The sequence below is a fragment of the Gopherus evgoodei genome, chromosome 2 (assembly GCF_007399415.2).
Source record: "Gopherus evgoodei ecotype Sinaloan lineage chromosome 2, rGopEvg1_v1.p, whole genome shotgun sequence".
Taxonomy (NCBI): domain Eukaryota; kingdom Metazoa; phylum Chordata; order Testudines; family Testudinidae; genus Gopherus; species Gopherus evgoodei.
In genome coordinates, this window is record NC_044323.1 from 298,604,339 (window position 1) to 298,623,468 (window position 19,130).

Here is a 19,130-nt window from a genome sequence, read left to right on the forward strand (position 1 = left end):
AAAATAGAATTAGATAAATTCATGGAGGATAGATCCATCGATGGCTACACTGCTCTACAGCCAAAATGCTTCTGAAATAAATGTAGTCCAACTTTACTAATTCTGGGTCACTGAGAACGAAAATGATGCTTAAAATTGTTGATTGGCTCTAGTTTTCAAGGTATGCTATTGGGTCAGTATATACGACCCTTGACTTGGAATGGCGGAGGATAAGTGAGTTATAAAGGGAAGGGAACTCACTTTAAACCAGAAATGACTAAAATACATCTTTGACTGGATCTATGAATAAATCTATGACTGGGTTTGGACAGTACTTGCTTTTTAGGCAAAACAATGAATGATGCAATCTGAAGCTGGTATTGCGTCATACGTGATATGAATTGCATCATGTTATTCCTAGAAGTCATGGATGATGCAATCATAACGAAGCTTTCTTCACTCTGCTGAACAAATTGCCTTATATCAGCCCTAGAAATCATACAGTGTCGTGCTCTCTTATTTGTCAGTGTTTGATTTTGCAAAGGGACACATTTCTGTTTAGCCAAAGTGAGCAGAGATGCCTCGTACTTGTGTGAACAGTGCAGATAACTTCTGCTATGTTTGTGGTGAAGTGACTTTTGCATCACAAAAGCGCAGTATAACCACTATGGTTAAGAGAGCCTATCACCTTTATTTTGGCTGCAAAATTGGAGATCAGGACAAGAGGTGGGCCCCACACATATGCTGCAACATTTGTGCAACAAATCTTAGCCAGTGGTTGAACAGGAAAAGGAAATCTATGCCTTTTGCAGTGCCAGTGATTTGGAGAGAGCCAACAGATCATACCAGCAATTGTTACTTCTGCATTGTGCCTCCAGTTGGGAAAGGTGTGTCAAAGAAGAAAAAATGGACTGTGCATTATCCAAACATTCCATCAGCTGTATGCCCAGTACCCCACGGAGAAGGACTGCCGGTTCCTGATGCACCAGAATCATTCTCACTTGAGTCAGACGAGGAAGAGGAAGAGGATGAAACTTCTGGTCCTGAACCATCAATGTCACAGGACCCACATTTTCTCCCATCCTCCTCCTCTGAACCACACCTCATAACACAAAGTGAACTGAATGACCTTGTCAGGGATTTGGAACTACCCAAGAGCAAGGCAGAGCTGTTGGGCTCCAGACTACAGCAGTGGAATCTCCTGGCAGGCTATCAGGGCAAATGGAGCCCATCAATGCTTGCAGACTATTCCTGGACAGTGACAAGAGATGCTCCATTTAATGAATACAAGAGACAAGCCAAGAAGCGCCGAGTAGACACTGAATAGGACTAAACTATGTACAGAATAGCTTTTTGCCTTTTGTTTCATAATAAATTTTATTTATATAACCCTTTTGCTGATTTTTAAAGTGTGACATAAACAGGATAGGTGAAATATTATCATGTAAAGCAACCATAAACACATGAAAAGACCTAGGTTTACAATTTATGATTAAAACTCTACTATCTACACAATATACATAGACATAAAATGTAAAAACTTAAATATCTTAGAAACAGTAGCCAATTAGTTGTTTAATTGTCATATTTGAATTCAGCACATCAAAATACATAATAAATATCACATTTTATCTCTGAAGCAGACGACTTCTCAAAAATTGTAGACCAGTGCTATTAGCCAGGATGGGCAGGGATGGAGTCCCTAGCCTCTGTTTGTCAGAAGCTGGGAATGGGCAATGGGGGATGGATCACTTGATGGTTACCTGTTCTGTTCATTCCCTCTGGGGCACCTGGCACTGTTGGAAGGCAGGATACTGGGCTAGATGGACTTTTAGTCTGACCCAGTAGGGCCGTTCTTATTTATTATGTAAATCAGTTCTACACAGCTGGTCCCATCCGGCAATTGGGCTCCCCCTGCCAGAGGACAGCCCCCGCTGGCAAAGTTACTCCTTTGTAATGAATGCCTCCTAGTTTACTCCTCGGGGAATTCTGCACCACTGATCAATGCAGAATTTTGCAGAAATTAATGTTGGGAGCGCAGAATTTCCTTTTCCTCCATAGATATAGGCTGCAGAGATGTTTGCTGCCAGTAGGGGCTGCTGGACTCGGCGGAGCGCAGCTCGCAAATAGAAGACAAGGCCAGGGGGAGGGAAAGGGAATCGGAGGGTTTCCAGCAGCTGCAGTTTCCCACATGCCCTGAAGGAGGTGGCGGCATGCAGGAAACTTCATGCAAGCCTGGGAGCTAGCATCAGGCTTGGGCTCTGGGGGGGTTAGAGTCTGTGAGTGCCTGGGCTGGGGGTGGGCACAGCTTGGCTCTGGGGGTTAGGGTCTGTGAATGCCTGGGCCGTGGGGTGCAGCTGGGCTCTGGAGGGTTAGGGTCTGTGAGTGCCTGGGTGAGGGGGGGCAGCTGGGCTTTGGGGGGTTAGGGTCTGTGAGTGCCTGGGTGAGGGGGGGCAGCTGGGCTCTGGGGGTTAGGGTCTGTGAATGCCTGGGCCAGGACGGGTGGGGTGCAGCTGGGCTCTGGAGGGTTAGGGTCTATGAGTGCCTGGATGAGGGGGGGCAGCTGGGCTCTGGGGGGTCAGGGTCTGTGAGTCCCTGGGCCGGGGGGTGCAGCTGGGCTCTGGAGTGTTAGGGTCTGTGAGTGCCTGGGTGAGGGGGGTGCAGCTGGGCTCTGGGGGGTTAGGGTCTGTGAGTGCCTGGGTGGGGGGGGGCAGCTGGGCTCTGGGGTGTTAGGGTCTGTGAATATCTGGGCCAGAGGGGTGCAGCTGGGCTTGGGGGGTTAGAGTCTGTGAGTGTCTGGGTTGGGGGGGCACAGCTTGGCTCTAGGGGGTTAGGGTCTTTGAATGCCTAGGCTGGGGGGGCAGCTGGGCTCTGGGGGTTAGGGTCTGTGAGTGCCTGGGCCAGGATGGATGGGGGGCTGTCATAAACAGATAGTTAAGGGTTAATGTCTCTTTCACCTGGAAAGGAGTAACCTGAAACACCTGACCAGAGGACCAATCAGGAAACAAGACTTTTTCAAATCTGGGTGAAGGGAAGTTTGTGTGTGAATCCTTTGTTCTTGGTCTTGTGCCTGTCTCTCTCTCGGCTATGAGAGGATCTCTATTTCCTGCCTTTCTAATCTTCTGTTTCCAAGTTGTGAATACAAAGATCATAAAACAATAGGGGTTTATTGTTTTTTTTCTTTTATATTTACATGTGTGTAGTTGCTGGAGTGCTTTGAATTGTATTCTTTTTGAATAAGGCTGTTTATTCATAATTCTTTTAAGCGATTGACCCTGTATTTGTCTTTAATACAGAGAGACCATTTTTATGTATTTTTCTTTCTTTTTATATAAAGCTTTCTTTTTAAGACCTGTTGGAGTTTTCTTTAGTGGGGGCTCCAGGGAATTGAGTCTGCAACTCACCAGAGAATTGGTGGGAGGAAGAAGTCAGGGGGAAAAATCTCTGTGTGTTAGATTTACGAGCCTGACTTTGCATTCCCTCTGGGTGAAGGGGGGGGTGGAAGAGAGATTAGCTATCTCGGTGCTTGTGGTTTCCAGGACTGGAGACAGGGAGGGTGGAGTCTCTCTGTTTAGATTCACGGAGCTTGCTTCTGTGTATCTCTCCAGGAACCCAGGGAGGGAACACCTGGAAGGAGGAGGGGGAAGGGAAATGGTTTATTCCCCTTTGTTGTAAGACTCAAGGAATTTGGGTCTTGGGGTCCCCAGGGAAGGTTTTTGGGGGGACCAGAGTGCCCCAAAACATTCTAATTCTTTTGGTGGTGGCAGCTTTACCAGGTCCAAGCTGGTAACTAAGCTTGGAGGTTTTCATGCTAACACCCATATTTTGGATGCTAAGGTCCAAATCTGGGAATATGTTATGACAGGGGCAGCAGGGCTCTGAGGGGGTTAGGGTCTGTGAGTGCCTGGGCCGGGGGGGGGCAGCTGGGCTCTGGGGAGTAGGGATAAGGGGTGTGTGAGTGTCTGGATGGGGGATACAGTTGGGCTCTGGGGTGAGTGTCTGGCCCCCTGACTGGGCTCTGAGGGGGAGGGGGTGTGTCTGGGATGGGGGGGGCATGGCTGTGCTCTGGGAAGGGGGTTGGGGTGTGAGTGTCTGGGCTCTAGGGGGTGGAGGTGAGAGTGTCTGGCCCCTCCCGGTGGGTTCAGGGGTGGGGGAGGAGGTGAGATAGTGTCTGGTCTGCAGGGGCCATGGCTGGGCTCTGGGGGGAGGGGGCAGAGGAGCAGGAACTGGGTTGTCGTAGGAGTTTCTGTAACTCTCTGCTCCTGGGGAAATTTTTGTCTCTGTATTGCTGATGGGTATTTTGAAATAAATTACCAACATAGACTCTCATAGACTCTAGGACTGGAAGGGACCTCGAGAGGTCATCGAGTCCAGTCCCCAAATTAACATAATTGAAACTGGTGTGATTGTACAGTGTTATTTTGACAAATAAAATTTGCAGAATTTTAAAATATGGTGCATGGAATTTTTAATTGTTGGGTGCAGAATTCCCCCAGGAGTATCCAGTTCCCTTGCTTACAAACTATTGTCCCACGACAACCCAGACGTCCCTGGGGCAGAGGCATTTATTGGAGGTCTTTGGGTTTGTCTATCAGGGATGGTCTAGACAGTATTTGGTCCTGCCATGAGGGCAGAGGACTGGACTCGATGACCCCTTGAGTTCCCTTCCAGTCCTAGAATCTATGATTCTATAAATGCTGAAGCCTGCATGTGGCCCAGGCTGGAAACACAAACTGGCTCAGTCAAGGGACATCCATTGTTCTGATGTCGATTGGGTCAGCTCTCCCAACACATTTAAAACATGATACTCTACACGTTACAGAGCTCTAAAACTGGTTCCCCTACAAACACCTCACAATAACCATGACAATCAGCCAATTCTTAGCTTTTGACAGGAATCCCACGTGCCTCCTTTGGTGAAATATCGAGTCAATGTCGGCCAGAGGGCGGGTAATAAATCTGCCTGAGCCTGGCTGTGTCCCATTGTCTGAGGAGCGCAGAGGCAGGTGTGCCCAGGTGACACTCCTGCAGAAGGCACTGGCGGAGGAGGGGGTTTGGCAGGTGCATGTTCTTCAGAGAAAGCTGATCACAGAAGGGGCAGCAGTGTGCGGCTCCCTGTCTCTATCTGAATTTGCTGTCATGTCTGGGCAGATATTTCTCTTTTCCACTTTGTACCAATGCCTCTGTCTCATGGAGCCTTCTCTCTCCCTGCAGAGCCGCGTGCTGCCCCAGGAGATAGGAGAAGATCTGCCCACTACAAGCAACAAAGCGTGAGGGGACAACTTCCCAAACGGTGAACCCTGAGCAACTAGACAGACAGATGGAGAGCTGGCAGGCAGCGACTGCCTATGGAGAAATGGGTCTGGAAGGGATTAATGCCATCGCTGGAGTCCTTGTTCAGTCCAGCAAAGAGAAGATGAGCATCTACCAGGCCATGATGAGAGGCGTTCTCACACCGGGGACCGCGCTGGTGCTGCTGGAGGCACAGGCTGCCACAGGGTTCATCATCGACCCAGTGAAGAACAAGAAGGTTCCGGTGAGAGACGCACTCGCTGCTGGACTGACAGGTAGAGATTATCACGGGAAGCTGCTCTCTGCAGAGAGAGCAGTGACCGGATACACTGACCCCTACACGGGCAACAAGATCTCCCTCTTCCAGGCCATGAAGAGAGACCTGATAGTCAAAGACCACGGCATCCGCCTGCTGGAGGCTCAGATCGCCACCGGCGGCATCATCGACCCCGTGCACAGTCACCGCCTCCCCGTGGAGGTGGCTTACAAGCGGGGCTACTTCGACCAAGAGTTGAACCGGTTACTTTCTGACCCCCAAAATCACAGCAGAAGCTGTTTCGACCCCAACACGCACGAGAACCTCACCTACATGCAGCTCCTCAGCAGATGCGTCCCAGACCCAGACACGGGGCTCCTGATGCTTCAGCTGATGCACAAAGGCTCCGTGCTCTTCCAGCTAGATGAAAAAACACGGATCTCCTTACAGTCTGCCCCTGCCACCGTCAGCGTGGGACTCTTCCAGGGGCAGAACGTGACCGTGTGGGAGCTTCTCTTCTCCAGATACGTCCCTGACCAAAAAAGGCAGGAGCTTCTGAAGAAGTACAAAGCGGGGACGCTAACCATTCAGGAAATGACAACCATCATCACCACCCTCATCACCGAGGCCGAGCAAAAGAGCAGCAGAGAGCCCGGGCACGTGAAAAGTCCGAGCACGCAACGGGCAACGTCACAGAACGCCGAGGCTGCCCGTGCGCAGAGAGATGAAAAAGGGGAGAAGGCCTTGAAGACTACGACAGTCGACGGCCCGGGGGGCGAGTTCGAAGGGCGAAAGGTCTCTGTGTGGGATCTGCTCTTCTCCAGATACGTCCCTGAAGAGAAAAGACAAGAGCTTCTAAAGAAGTACAAAGCAGGGACGCTCACCATTCAAGAAATGATAACCGTCATCACCACCATCATCACCGAGACAGAGGAAAAGAGCGGCAAACAGCCCAGAGGCGTGGAAGGCTCCTGCCGAGAGGAGAGACCATCCGGGACAGCTGCCAGCGCCCCTTCGCCACAGGACCAACAAGCGGAAAAGGCTCTCCGGCTCGCGACCGTCGATGTATCGGTCGGCGAGTTCCAAGGGCGAAAGGTCTCCGTGTGGGAACTTCTCTTCTCCAAATACCTCCCGGAAGAGAAAAGGCAGGAGCTCCTGGAGCAGTACCGAGCAGGGACGGTGACTCTGGAGGAGCTGGTCAGAATCCTCACCACCATGGTTGAGGAGACCGAAGAGAGAAGCAGCAAAGTGAAGTTCTCAGGCCTCAGGAGGCAGGTGACTGCCTCAGAGCTGTTCAGCTCTGACATTATTGACCAGAACACGCTGACTGAACTCACCCAGGGCACCAAGACGGTGCAGGAGATCACGGAAATGGAGTCCGTAAAGAGATACCTCGAAGGAACTAGCTGCATCGCCGGAGTCCTTGTGCCGTCCAAGGCGGACCCGTCCAAGACAGAGAAGATGAGCATCTACCAGGCCATGGGGAAGGGGATTCTGAGGCCGGGCACCGCGCTGGTGCTGCTGGAGGCGCAGGCTGCCAGCGGCTTTATCACTGACCCGCTGAAGAACGAGAAGCTGTCCGTCGATGAAGCCGTCTCCGCCGGCCTGGTGGGCCGTGAGATTCACGAGAAGCTGCTCTCTGCAGAGAGAGCAGTGACCGGATACACTGACCCCTACACGGGCAACAAGATCTCCCTCTTCCAGGCCATGAAGAGAGACCTGATAGTCAAAGACCACGGCATCCGCCTGCTGGAGGCCCAGATCGCCACCGGCGGCATCATCGACCCCGTGCACAGTCACCGCCTCCCCGTGGAGGTGGCTTACAAGCGGGGCTACTTCGACGAAGAGATGAACCGGATCCTCTCTGACCCCAGCGACGACACCAAGGGCTTCTTCGACCCCAACACGCACGAGAACCTCACCTACATGCAGCTCCTCAGCAGATGCGTCCCAGACCCAGACACGGGGCTCCTGATGCTTCAGCTGATGCACAAAGGCTCCGTGCTCTTCCAGCTAGATGAAAAAACACGGATCTCCTTACAGTCTGCCCCAGCCACCGTCAGCGTGGGACTCTTCCAGGGGCAGAACGTGACCGTGTGGGAGCTTCTCTTCTCCAGATACGTCCCTGACCAAAAAAGGCAGGAGCTTCTGAAGAAGTACAAAGCGGGGACGCTAACCATTCAGGAAATGACAACCATCATCACCACCCTCATCACCGAGGCCGAGCAAAAGAGCAGCAGAGAGCCCGGGCACGTGAAAAGTCCGAGCACGCAACGGGCAACGTCACAGAACGCCGAGGCTGCCCGTGCGCAGAGAGATGAAAAAGGGGAGAAGGCCTTGAAGACTACGACAGTCGACGGCCCGGGGGGCGAGTTCCAAGGGCGAAAGGTCTCTGTGTGGGATCTGCTCTTCTCCAGCTACGTCCCTGAAGAGAAAAGACAAGAGCTTCTAAAGAAGTACAAAGCAGGGACGCTAACCATTCAAGAAATGATAACCATCCTCACCACCATCATCACCGAGATTGAAGGGAAAAGCAGAAAACTCCCCACAACAAAGGAAACCCCTTGCAAAGAGACAAGGACACCACCTGAGAAAGACAAAGATGTCCCCTCCTTTGAAGAACAACAAACGGAAAAGGTCTTAAAGTCCACCCTGGTGGAGGTGCCGGCAGGCGAGTTCCATGGCCGAAAAGTCTCTGTGTGGGATCTGCTCTTCTCCAAATACATCCCCGAAGAGAAGAGGAAGGAGCTCCTGCAGTTGCACAGAGCTGGGATATTAACCACGCAGCAAATGAAAACCATCGTCACCACCATTGTAAGCAAAACAGAGGAGAAAAGTCACCGTCTACCAGGACATGGGGAAGGTCCCAGTGTGGAGACAACAACATCAGAGGAAGCTGAGACTCCTGCCTCACTATGCAAGAAACATTTGGAAAACGCTTTGCGGTCAGAGACTGTCGACGTTCCTGTCGGGGAATTCAAATGGCAGGAGGTTTCCCTGTGGGAGCTTCTCTTCTCTAGCTACATCTCTGAAACCAAAAGACAGGAGCTTCTGAAGAAGTACAGAGCAGGGACGCTAACCATTCAAGAAATGATAACCATCCTCACCACCAGCATTACTGAGGCCGAAGGGAAAAGCAGAAAACTCCCCACAACAAAGGAAACCCCTTGCAAAGAGACAAGGACATCATCTGAGAAAGACAAAGATGTCCCCTCCTTTGAAGAGCAACAAACGGAAAAGGCCTTAAAGTCCACCCTGGTGGAGGTGCCGGTAGGCGAGTTCCATGGCCGAAAAGTCTCTGTGTGGGATCTGCTCTTCTCCAAATACATCCCCGAAGAGAAGAGGAAGGAGCTCCTGCAGTTGCACAGAGCTGGGATATTAACCACGGAGCAAATGAAAACCATTGTCACCACCATCGTAAGCAAAACAGAGGAGAAAAGTCACCGTCCACCAGGACATGGGGAAAGTCCCAGTGTGGAGACAACAACATCAGAGAAAGCTGAGACTCCCGACTCACCGTGCGACAAACATTTGGAAAACATTTTGCGGTCAGAGACTGTCGACGTTCCTGTCGGGGAATTCAAATGGCAGGAGGTTTCCCTGTGGGAGCTTCTCTTCTCTAGCTACATCTCTGAAACCAAAAGACAGGAGCTTCAGAAAAAGTACAGAGCAGGGACGCTAACAATTCAAGAAATGATAACCATCCTCACCACCAGCGTTACTGAGGCCAAAGGGAAAAGCAGAAAACTCCCCACAACTAGGAAAAACCCCAGCAAAGAGACAAGGACACCACCTGAGAAAGACAAAGATGTCCCCTCCTTTGAAGAACAACAAACGGAAAAGGTCTTAAAGTCCACCCTGGTGGAGGTGCCGGCAGGCGAGTTCCATGGCCGAAAAGTCTCTGTGTGGGATCTGCTCTTCTCCAAATACATCCCCGAAGAGAAGAGGAAGGAGCTCCTGCAGTTGCACAGAGCTGGGATATTAACCACGCAGCAAATGAAAACCATCGTCACCACCATTGTAAGCAAAACAGAGAAGAAAAGTCACCGTCTACCAGGACATGGGGAAGGTCCCAGTGTGGAGACAACAACATCAGAGGAAGCTGAGACTCCTGCCTCACTATGCAAGAAACATTTGGAAAACGCTTTGCGGTCAGAGACTGTCGACGTTCCTGTCGGGAAATTCAAATGGCAGGAGGTTTCCCTGTGGGAGCTTCTCTTCTCTAGCTACATCTCTGAAACCAAAAGACAGGAACTTCTGAAAAAGTACAGAGCAGGGACACTAACCATTCAAGAAATGATAACCATCCTCACCACCAGCGTTACTGAGGCCGAAGGGAAAAGCAGAAAACTCCCCAGAACAAAGGAAACCCCTTGCAAAGAGACAAGGACATCATCTGAGAAAGACAAAGATGTCCCCTCCTTTGAAGAGCAACAAACGGAAAAGGCCTTAAAGTCCACCCTGGTGGAGGTGCCGGTAGGCGAGTTCCATGGCCGAAAAGTCTCTGTGTGGGATCTGCTCTTCTCCAAATACATCCCCGAAGAGAAGAGGAAGGAGCTCCTGCAGTTGCACAGAGCTGGGATATTAACCACGGAGCAAATGAAAACCATCGTCACCAACATCGTAAGCAAAACAGAGGAGAAAAGTCACCGTCCACCAGGACATGGGGAAAGTCCCAGTGTGGAGACAACAACATCAGAGAAAGCTGAGACTCCCGACTCACCGTGCGACAAACATTTGGAAAACACTTTGCGGTCAGAGACTGTCGACGTTCCTGTCGGGGAATTCAAATGGCAGGAGGTTTCCCTGTGGGAGCTTCTCTTCTCTAGCTACATCTCTGAAACCAAAAGACAGGAGCTTCTGAAAAAGTACAGAGCAGGGACACTAACCATTCAAGAAATGATAACCATCCTCACCACCAGCGTTACTGAGGCCGAAGGGAAAAGCAGAAAACTCCCCACAACAAAGGAAACCCCTTGCAAAGAGACAAGGACATCATCTGAGAAAGACAAAGATGTCCCCTCCTTTGAAGAGCAACAAACGGAAAAGGCCTTAAAGTCCACCCTGGTGGAGGTGCCGGTAGGCAAGTTCCATGGCCGAAAAGTCTCTGTGTGGGATCTGCTCTTCTCCAAATACATCCCCGAAGAGAAGAGGAAGGAGCTCCTGCAGTTGCACAGAGCTGGGATATTAACCACGGAGCAAATGAAAACCATTGTCACCACCATCGTAAGCAAAACAGAGGAGAAAAGTCACCGTCCACCAGGACATGGGGAAAGTCCCAGTGTGGAGACAACAACATCAGAGAAAGCTGAGACTCCCGACTCACCGTGCGACAAACATTTGGAAAACACTTTGCGGTCAGAGACTGTCGACGTTCCTGTCGGGGAATTCAAATGGCAGGAGGTTTCCCTGTGGGAGCTTCTCTTCTCTAGCTACATCTCTGAAACCAAAAGACAGGAGCTTCTGAAAAAGTACAGAGCAGGGACGCTAACCATTCAAGAAATGATAACCATCCTCACCACCAGCGTTACTGAGGCCGAAGGGAAAAGCAGAAAACTCCCCAGAACAAAGGAAACCCCTTGCAAAGAGACAAGGACATCATCTGAGAAAGACAAAGATGTCCCCTCCTTTGAAGAGCAACAAACGGAAAAGGCCTTAAAGTCCACCCTGGTGGAGGTGCCGGTAGGCGAGTTCCATGGCCGAAAAGTCTCTGTGTGGGATCTGCTCTTCTCCAAATACATCCCCGAAGAGAAGATGAAGGAGCTCCTGCAGTTGCACAGAGCTGGGATATTAACCACGGAGCAAATGAAAACCATCGTCACCACCATCATAAGCAAAACAGAGGAGAAAAGTCACCGTCCACCAGGACATGGGGAAAGTCCCAGTGTGGAGACAACAACATCAGAGAAAGCTGAGACTCCCGACTCACCGTGCGACAAACATTTGGAAAACATTTTGCGGTCAGAGACTGTCGACGTTCCTGTCGGGGAATTCAAATGGCAGGAGGTTTCCCTGTGGGAGCTTCTCTTCTCTATCTACATCTCTGAAACCAAAAGACAGGAGCTTCTGAAAAAGTACAGAGCAGGGACGCTAACCATTCAAGAAATGATAACCATCCTCATCACCAGCATTACTGAGGCCGAAGGGAAAAGCAGAAAACTCCCCACAACTAGGAAAAACCCCAGCAAAGAGACAAGGACACCACCTGAGAAAGACAAAGATGTCCCCTCCTTTGAAGAACAACAAACGGAAAAGGTCTTAAAGTCCACCCTGGTGGAGGTGCCGGCAGGCGAGTTCCATGGCCGAAAAGTCTCTGTGTGGGATCTGCTCTTCTCCAAATACATCCCCGAAGAGAAGAGGAAGGAGCTCCTGCAGTTGCACAGAGCTGGGATATTAACCACGCAGCAAATGAAAACCATCGTCACCACCATTGTAAGCAAAACAGAGGAGAAAAGTCACCGTCTACCAGGACATGGGGAAGGTCCCAGTGTGGAGACAACAACATCAGAGGAAGCTGAGACTCCTGCCTCACTATGCAAGAAACATTTGGAAAACGCTTTGCGGTCAGAGACTGTCGACGTTCCTGTCGGGGAATTCAAATGGCAGGAGGTTTCCCTGTGGGAGCTTCTCTTCTCTAGCTACATCTCTGAAACCAAAAGACAGGAGCTTCTGAAGAAGTACAGAGCAGGGACGCTAACCATTCAAGAAATGATAACCATCCTCACCACCAGCGTTACTGAGGCCGAAGGGAAAAGCAGAAAACTCCCCACAACAAAGAAAACCCCTTGCAAAGAGACAAGGACATCCTCTGAGAAAGACAAAGATGTCCCCTCCTTTGAAGAGCAACAAACGGAAAAGGCCTTAAAGTCCACCCTGGTGGAGGTGCCGGCAGGCGAGTTCCATGGCCGAAAAGTCTCTGTGTGGGATCTGCTCTTCTCCAAATACATCCCCGAAGAGAAGAGGAAGGAGCTCCTGCAGTTGCACAGAGCTGGGATATTAACCACGGAGCAAATGAAAACCATCGTCACCACCATCGTAAGCAAAACAGAGGAGAAAAGTCACCGTCCACCAGGACATGGGGAAAGTCCCAGTGTGGAGACAACAACATCAGAGAAAGCTGAGACTCCCGACTCACCGTGCGACAAACATTTGGAAAACATTTTGCGGTCAGAGACTGTCGACGTTCCTGTCGGGGAATTCAAATGGCAGGAGGTTACCCTGTGGGAGCTTCTCTTCTCTAGCTACATCTCTGAAACCAAAAGACAGGAGCTTCTGAAAAAGTACAGAGCAGGGACACTAACCATTCAAGAAATGATAACCATCCTCATCACCAGCGTTACCGAGGTGGAAAAAGGGATCTGCAATCTATGTATAAACACAGAAGTTCCCAGTAAAGTGGAGGTAACATCAAACAAGGCTGAGGATGCCCATTCACAAGAGAAACACTTGAGAAAGTCCTTAAAGCATGTGACCATCTATGTAAATACTGGTGAGTTCCAAGGGCAAAATGTTTCCTTGTTAGATCTTCTCTTCTCTAAATACATTCCTCAAGAGAAGAGGCAGGATCTCCTGGCGTTGTATAGAGCAAGGGTTTTAACCATTGAACAGATGATATCCATCATCACTAGCATCATAACAACAACAGAAGATACAAGTAGGCAATTCATGACAAGCGTTAAAAGTCCAACCAGAGAGGAGATAACTTTGCAGGAAGCTATAGTTGCCCATTCTCCACAAGATACACAAATGGACAGCATCTTAAAAGCTGCAACCATAGATGGACCTGTCAGTGAATTCCAAGGTCGAAAGGTCTCAGTGTGGGACCTGCTCTTCTCTAATTACATCCCTGAAGAGAAGAGACAGGAGCTCCTGGAGCTGCACAGAGCTGGGATATTAACCACAGACCAGGTGATAACCGTGGTCACCACCTTCATTAGGAAAAAAGAAGCTACAAGCAGGAAATTTGTGATTAATGTGAAAACTCCCAGCAAAGACACGATGACCTTAGAGAAAGCTGAGGATGTTGACTTGCATGAAGAGAAAAAACTGGAAAAGGCCTTAAAGTCTACCATGGTTGATGTGCCGGCTGGTAAGTTCCATGAGCAAAAGGTCTCAGTGTGGGACCTGCTCTTCTCTAACTACATCCCTGAAGAGAAGAGACAGGAACTCCTGGAGCTGTACAGAGCACGGATATTAACCATGGACCAGGTGATAACTGTTGTCACCAGCATTGTAACCAAAATAGGAACAACAAGGAGAAAACTAGCAACAAATGTGCACAGTCCAAGTGCAGAGAGGGCCCCATCGCAAGAAGCTGATGCTGCCTATTCAGAGAGAAATGAAAATCAGGAAATGGCCTTAAAGTCCATGATAGTTGGGCCAGTGGGCGAGTTCCAAGGGCCAAAGGTCTCTGTGTGGGATCTGCTCTTCTCCAAATACGTCCCTAAGGAAACAAGACAAGAGCTGCTAGAGAAACACAGAGCAGGGACCCTCACCACTGAGAAAATGATAACCAGCCTCACCAGCATCGTCTCACATGCTCTGGAGGAGGATCTCTCTCCAGATAACCAACAAATATTGAATCTCCTACAATCTGAGGCATCCTATGTGACAGTTGGCCAGTTCCAGGATCAAAGAGTTTCTGTCTGGGAACTTCTCTCCTCTAAATGTGTCTCCCAGTACAATCGAGAGGTGCACTTGGATACATACAATGCAGGGAGGTTAGCTGTTAATGAGATTACAATCACCACCACGGTCATTACAGGATCAGAGGGTAAGAAAGGGGCTGCCAGGAACTGTGAACAGCCCTAGCCAGGAAGTGGCATAAGCCCGGGGCTGCACCCTCCCAGAAGGACACAGGATGGACACCTGCAAAGAGCTTAGCGGACTCTTCCCATCTTCTACCGTTAGCAGCAGGGAATAGGAGAGCAGGAAGTCTTAACCCAGCAGAGGTGTGTAGAGAATGGGAGTCAGTGTCCCATCCTGGTCCCCACACATGGTTACCATACTGAGCATTATAGTTTGTGGTTTAACAGGGGCAGCACAGCGGTTCCACTCGTCTTGTTTACTAAACATATCTGGCCCTTTACAGACACCTCCAAATGCCACTGTCTGTGCCCTAGAGAGCCGACAAGCCGCGGCACCAACCTGCAGCACAACGCTAAGCAGTGATCCCCCGTTCGGTGGCTCTGGTGGCTGGAAGCTGGGGACTAGAGTCATTGGAAATGAAAAGCGGAAACGGGGCACGTGGATTACACAAAGCACCAGTAGTTGGATCAGCACCAAGAGCTGATCTGAAAACAGCGCCCCAGGGCAGGAGAGGGACCATCGCCTGCAAAGGCACCCAATGACCCTGTATCTCCAAAAGGAGGGACTAGCAGGGGGGAGGGAGGACAGTCCGTGGACATACAGTGATGTGCTGGGCATTTACGTGTGCCTGGCTGGCCAGACAGAATTGGCACCTCCCAGTCAGAGGGGTGGGCTGCGGTCTCCCCCTTCTGCACCAGAGGCTGCTGCACCAGAAGCTGCTGCACGCTCAACTACAGTGCACAGGGGGAGGTCAGTTTTCATGGGGGAGGAGCTCAGTGGGGCTGGCGCTTGCTGGGGAGGGGAGAGGGCATGTAGGGTTGAGTAGCCGCTGGTTTTATTCCCGCAGGTTGTATTTTACTATGCAATAATGGCCCTGGAGCGCAGGACGGGGTCTGTTCTGCACATACCTACAGGAGCTCATCAATAAATGGCCCCATAGGAGTGTGTACAGCGAGCCGACCTGCTGGGCCATTCCGTATCCGGTCGGTGCCATTCCTGGGGAAAGGTTCCCCTGGGCCAAATCAGCACCAGGGAAGTTAGAGACCCCTCTAGGCTGCGAGTGCTGGTGCCAGACCCAGCATTCACACCTGGGAGCTCCCCTGCGCCATGCCTCTCCCGCCCACCCCGAATCCTGCTCACCTTGGCTCTCAAAATCTGGCCCTAGGAGAGGACTTGAGCTGGGATCCCAAAAATGGAGACACCCAAACTTACACGTCACTGTGGAAACTTTGGCAGGGAGCCAACAATAGCTGGGTGCCCAGGGACCCTGGCACTGCAGGTGAGGGGTGAGCAGCCTGGCATACCTGAAAGGAGCCTTGTGGGGGCAGGGGGAGTAGAGACACGTAGGGGGCAGAGGAGCCTGGGGCAGGTTGGGGGGTCAGGGCCAGCACAAGGCGTCTACCCCTGCTCCCCACCACCATGGTCCTTGGCCTCAGAGCCTACTTACACCTTCCAAATAGGGGGTTGGACTCAGCAGGTGGCCCAGTGAGATGGGAGGCACCTCCGCGGCAGCCCCTCGATGGCCCTGGCTGCACAATGGGGCTGGGGCACGGGCTGGGGATGACGGGCTACAGGAATGACCATCACACCAAATGCACGACGCTGGTAGCCCTGCATGGTGGGGACTCCAAGCTGCCTCCTGCTGCAGGCAGCCGGCCATGTGTCTGGTGCCGCTGTCCCTGCTCTGTCCTGGTGTGCTCGCTTGGGAGATCGCTGATCCTTCAGGAGAGGGCCAGCCTCTCAGTGCCCCCACGAGACCACTCAGCCCCCTGCACTGTCCCCAATTCAGTAGTGTCCAGCCCGGAGGTCAATGAGCACGAGTCAGGCCTCCAGCAGTCCTGAGATTTGCTGGGTTCCTTTCACGTGGGTTCTGGCCTCAGCACTGCTGAGGCGCCTTGGTCACCCATCCCTGCTCCCCTCACAGCCGCGAGGGCAAGCTGCTGAGACCCCCAGTGATCATGGGCTGGCAGCTCTGCCATCTCCCTGAGAGGGATCCGGGGCCAGAGGGAGGCCCTGGCTGACCCCAGCCATAGCGGGAACCAGTCTCTGATTTGGGGCAGGCGCATGCCCACTCCACGGCCCCAGGCTGCTTAGAACCAGGGCACCCAGAAGGGTCATTAACCCCCTGCCATGATGCAGGGTTTCTTCCTATGCCGCTGCGCCCCTCCTTGTGTTCAGTGGTCACCCTGCAGCTCAGCTGGGCACCTCATCCCAGGCGGCCTGGGGAATACGACCCCCTCCCCACAGCTGTAAATTGATTTGGGGGCCTGTGGCCACAGCATTCCCCATCCCAAACCCCAGGCCTGGGCTGCCGTGGCGAGGACCTAAGGAACCATTTGCCCTGGGGGAATGGAAGCAGTGTCACACTCCCAGCCCCCGCACGCAGTGTTGAACACCAAGGAGAGGCTTTGACATACACGCAGTGCCTGGTGCCCTCTTGTGTGTCATGGTCCCTCACTGCAGGGGGCTCCACAAGCCCGAAAGGCAGTGGTTCCAAAGTGGGGTTCGCAAACTGTTACAGAGGGTTCTCGGGGAAAAAACTCCTTAATGGCAGACAGAGCTGTCCCTAGGGACCCGGGCAGCATGGGGCCAGCAGCCCAGAGCCCCTGGACTTCCAAGAGCTAAGCAGATCTAAGCAACATCTCTATCACACTGAGGAGATTTAAACTTCAAGACTCCTTATAAGAAATGGAAAGGGAGGTGGATATTTTTTTTCTGTTTTTAAAATGAAATAAGCAGCTAGTCTTGTTTTAAAATGATGATGAAGAACAAGTTTAAACTTTGCTGTAACGAGCAGTCCAGGCAAACAACACACCAGACCTGGATGCGTGTGTAGGAAGAACTCTCTGAGTTGGCTTGTAAACACCTTCCTGCTGTTTCACATCTGATACGCCTTGATGAAACATAGAAACCTTGTCTAATAACAGGCTTGTTCAAAGTGATACAAGCTACAAAAGTGAGATCTTGGAAGAGTGTTGCCGTTTTCATAATGTAATAAAAACACTGTAATGATAAATCATAATTAATAATAAATAGTGTGTAATAAGCATGTCCTAAAAACAAATTTTATATTTCCAAGATCACTGCTTTTATAATTTATACTCAGATAAAGCAGAAAATCCCTAGAGGGACTTCATGAGACTTGACATTTTAGTGAAAGGGGTTCACAGGTTGTTAAAGTTTGGGAACCACTGCCCAAAGGCCAGCTGTGTGTGTGTGTGCACATGTGTAGAAGTGGTGCGTAGTGTGTCTGCATGGGGGTGCTTGAGGGACATGTATGGTTTGGGGTTGCACACGGTGTGGGTGTGAGGTTGTGCATTGTGTGAAGGGGGTGTATGTTTATGCTTTGGGCTTGTGCACACTACATGTGGGGTATGTGTGTATATGGAGTGGGGTTGTGCACTGATGGTTGTGTGTGTCTGGATATTGGGTGAGCTTGTGTGTGGTATGGGGTTGTGTGTGCGCTGAGTGTATATGGCATGGGGCTGTGCATTGTGTGGTGTGTTATGATGTGTAGTCATGGCATTGTGTGTGTATGCTTGAGTTTATATGGTGTGGTACTGCATTGTGTGTGGTGTGTAATCGTGCATTGTATGTGTGGTGTGTGTATAGTGTGTGGTGTGTGAAAGGTGTGGAGTTGTGCATTGTGTGCGCGCGTATAGAGTATGTGGCTGTGCTTTGTGTGCAGGGTGTGGCGTTGTGTGTGGTATGTGCACGAACTGGGACTGTCTGTGTTGTGTAGGCACTGCTGCCCTCTGCAGGAATCACAGGTAGGGAAGATGGGGACGGAGCCAACCTGGAAAAGCAGCAGGGGCGGGAAAGGAAGGCCGGGGGGGGTCGGGAGGTGTAGAGAGGAGCCAGCATGTTCCACACTGGGACCAGGGGTGACAATCTGAGGCAGAACCAGTAACACTAATACAGACTAGTCACTGCAACGGGACCCCGGTGATACAAGGGGGTGTGCTGGGCCAGAGGGGACGACTGGTTCCCACCTGGGCCCCACTGGCCCCGCTCAGCCCTGTCAGATGACAACAGGCCGCAGTCACTTCACCCTCTGGCCTGGGCCAGCTCAGCACACCAGGCCTTGGCATGACAGCCCCAGCCCTGGACATGTCTGTGGGGGCTGCTCCCAGCACGGGCCACCAAGACACCACACCCTAGAGAGAGCCAGGGCCAAGTGGCCAGTCTCAGCCCAGCTCTTCAAGCCATGGCCCAGGAGACGATCCCACTCCAGCCACGTTGGCTCTGCACGTCTCAGGGCCAAGCGTGCAAGCACCGGAGACGGGGCCTGCTCGGGGACGGGGGCGGGGACGGAGGCGGAGCAGACAGGCTAAGTCTCCCTGTGAAACTCACTATGTCCCTGCCCGAGGGAGATGCCCCCTGCCTGGCACCTGCCAACTGGGAGTGGCAGTCCCGCCCCGGGAAGGTGGGGAGAGCACAGCCTCTAGCAATGTTCCTTCCTGACTATAATAAAAATGGAAGCCTGGAAGGGACCTCGAGAGGTCGTCTAGTCCAGTCCCCTGCACTCATGGCAGGAATAAGTATTATCCAGACCATGTGTGACAGGTGTTGGTCTAACCTGCGCTTAAATATCTCCAAGGATGAAGATTCCACAACCTCCCTAGGCAATTTATTCCAGTGTTTAACCACCCTGACAGGGCATTTTTCCTGATGTCCATCCTAAACCACCCTTGCTGCAATTTAAGCCCATTGCTTCTTGTCCTATCCCCACAGGTTAAGGAGAACAATATTTCTCCCTCCCTCCTTGTAACAAGCTTTTATGGACTTGAAAACG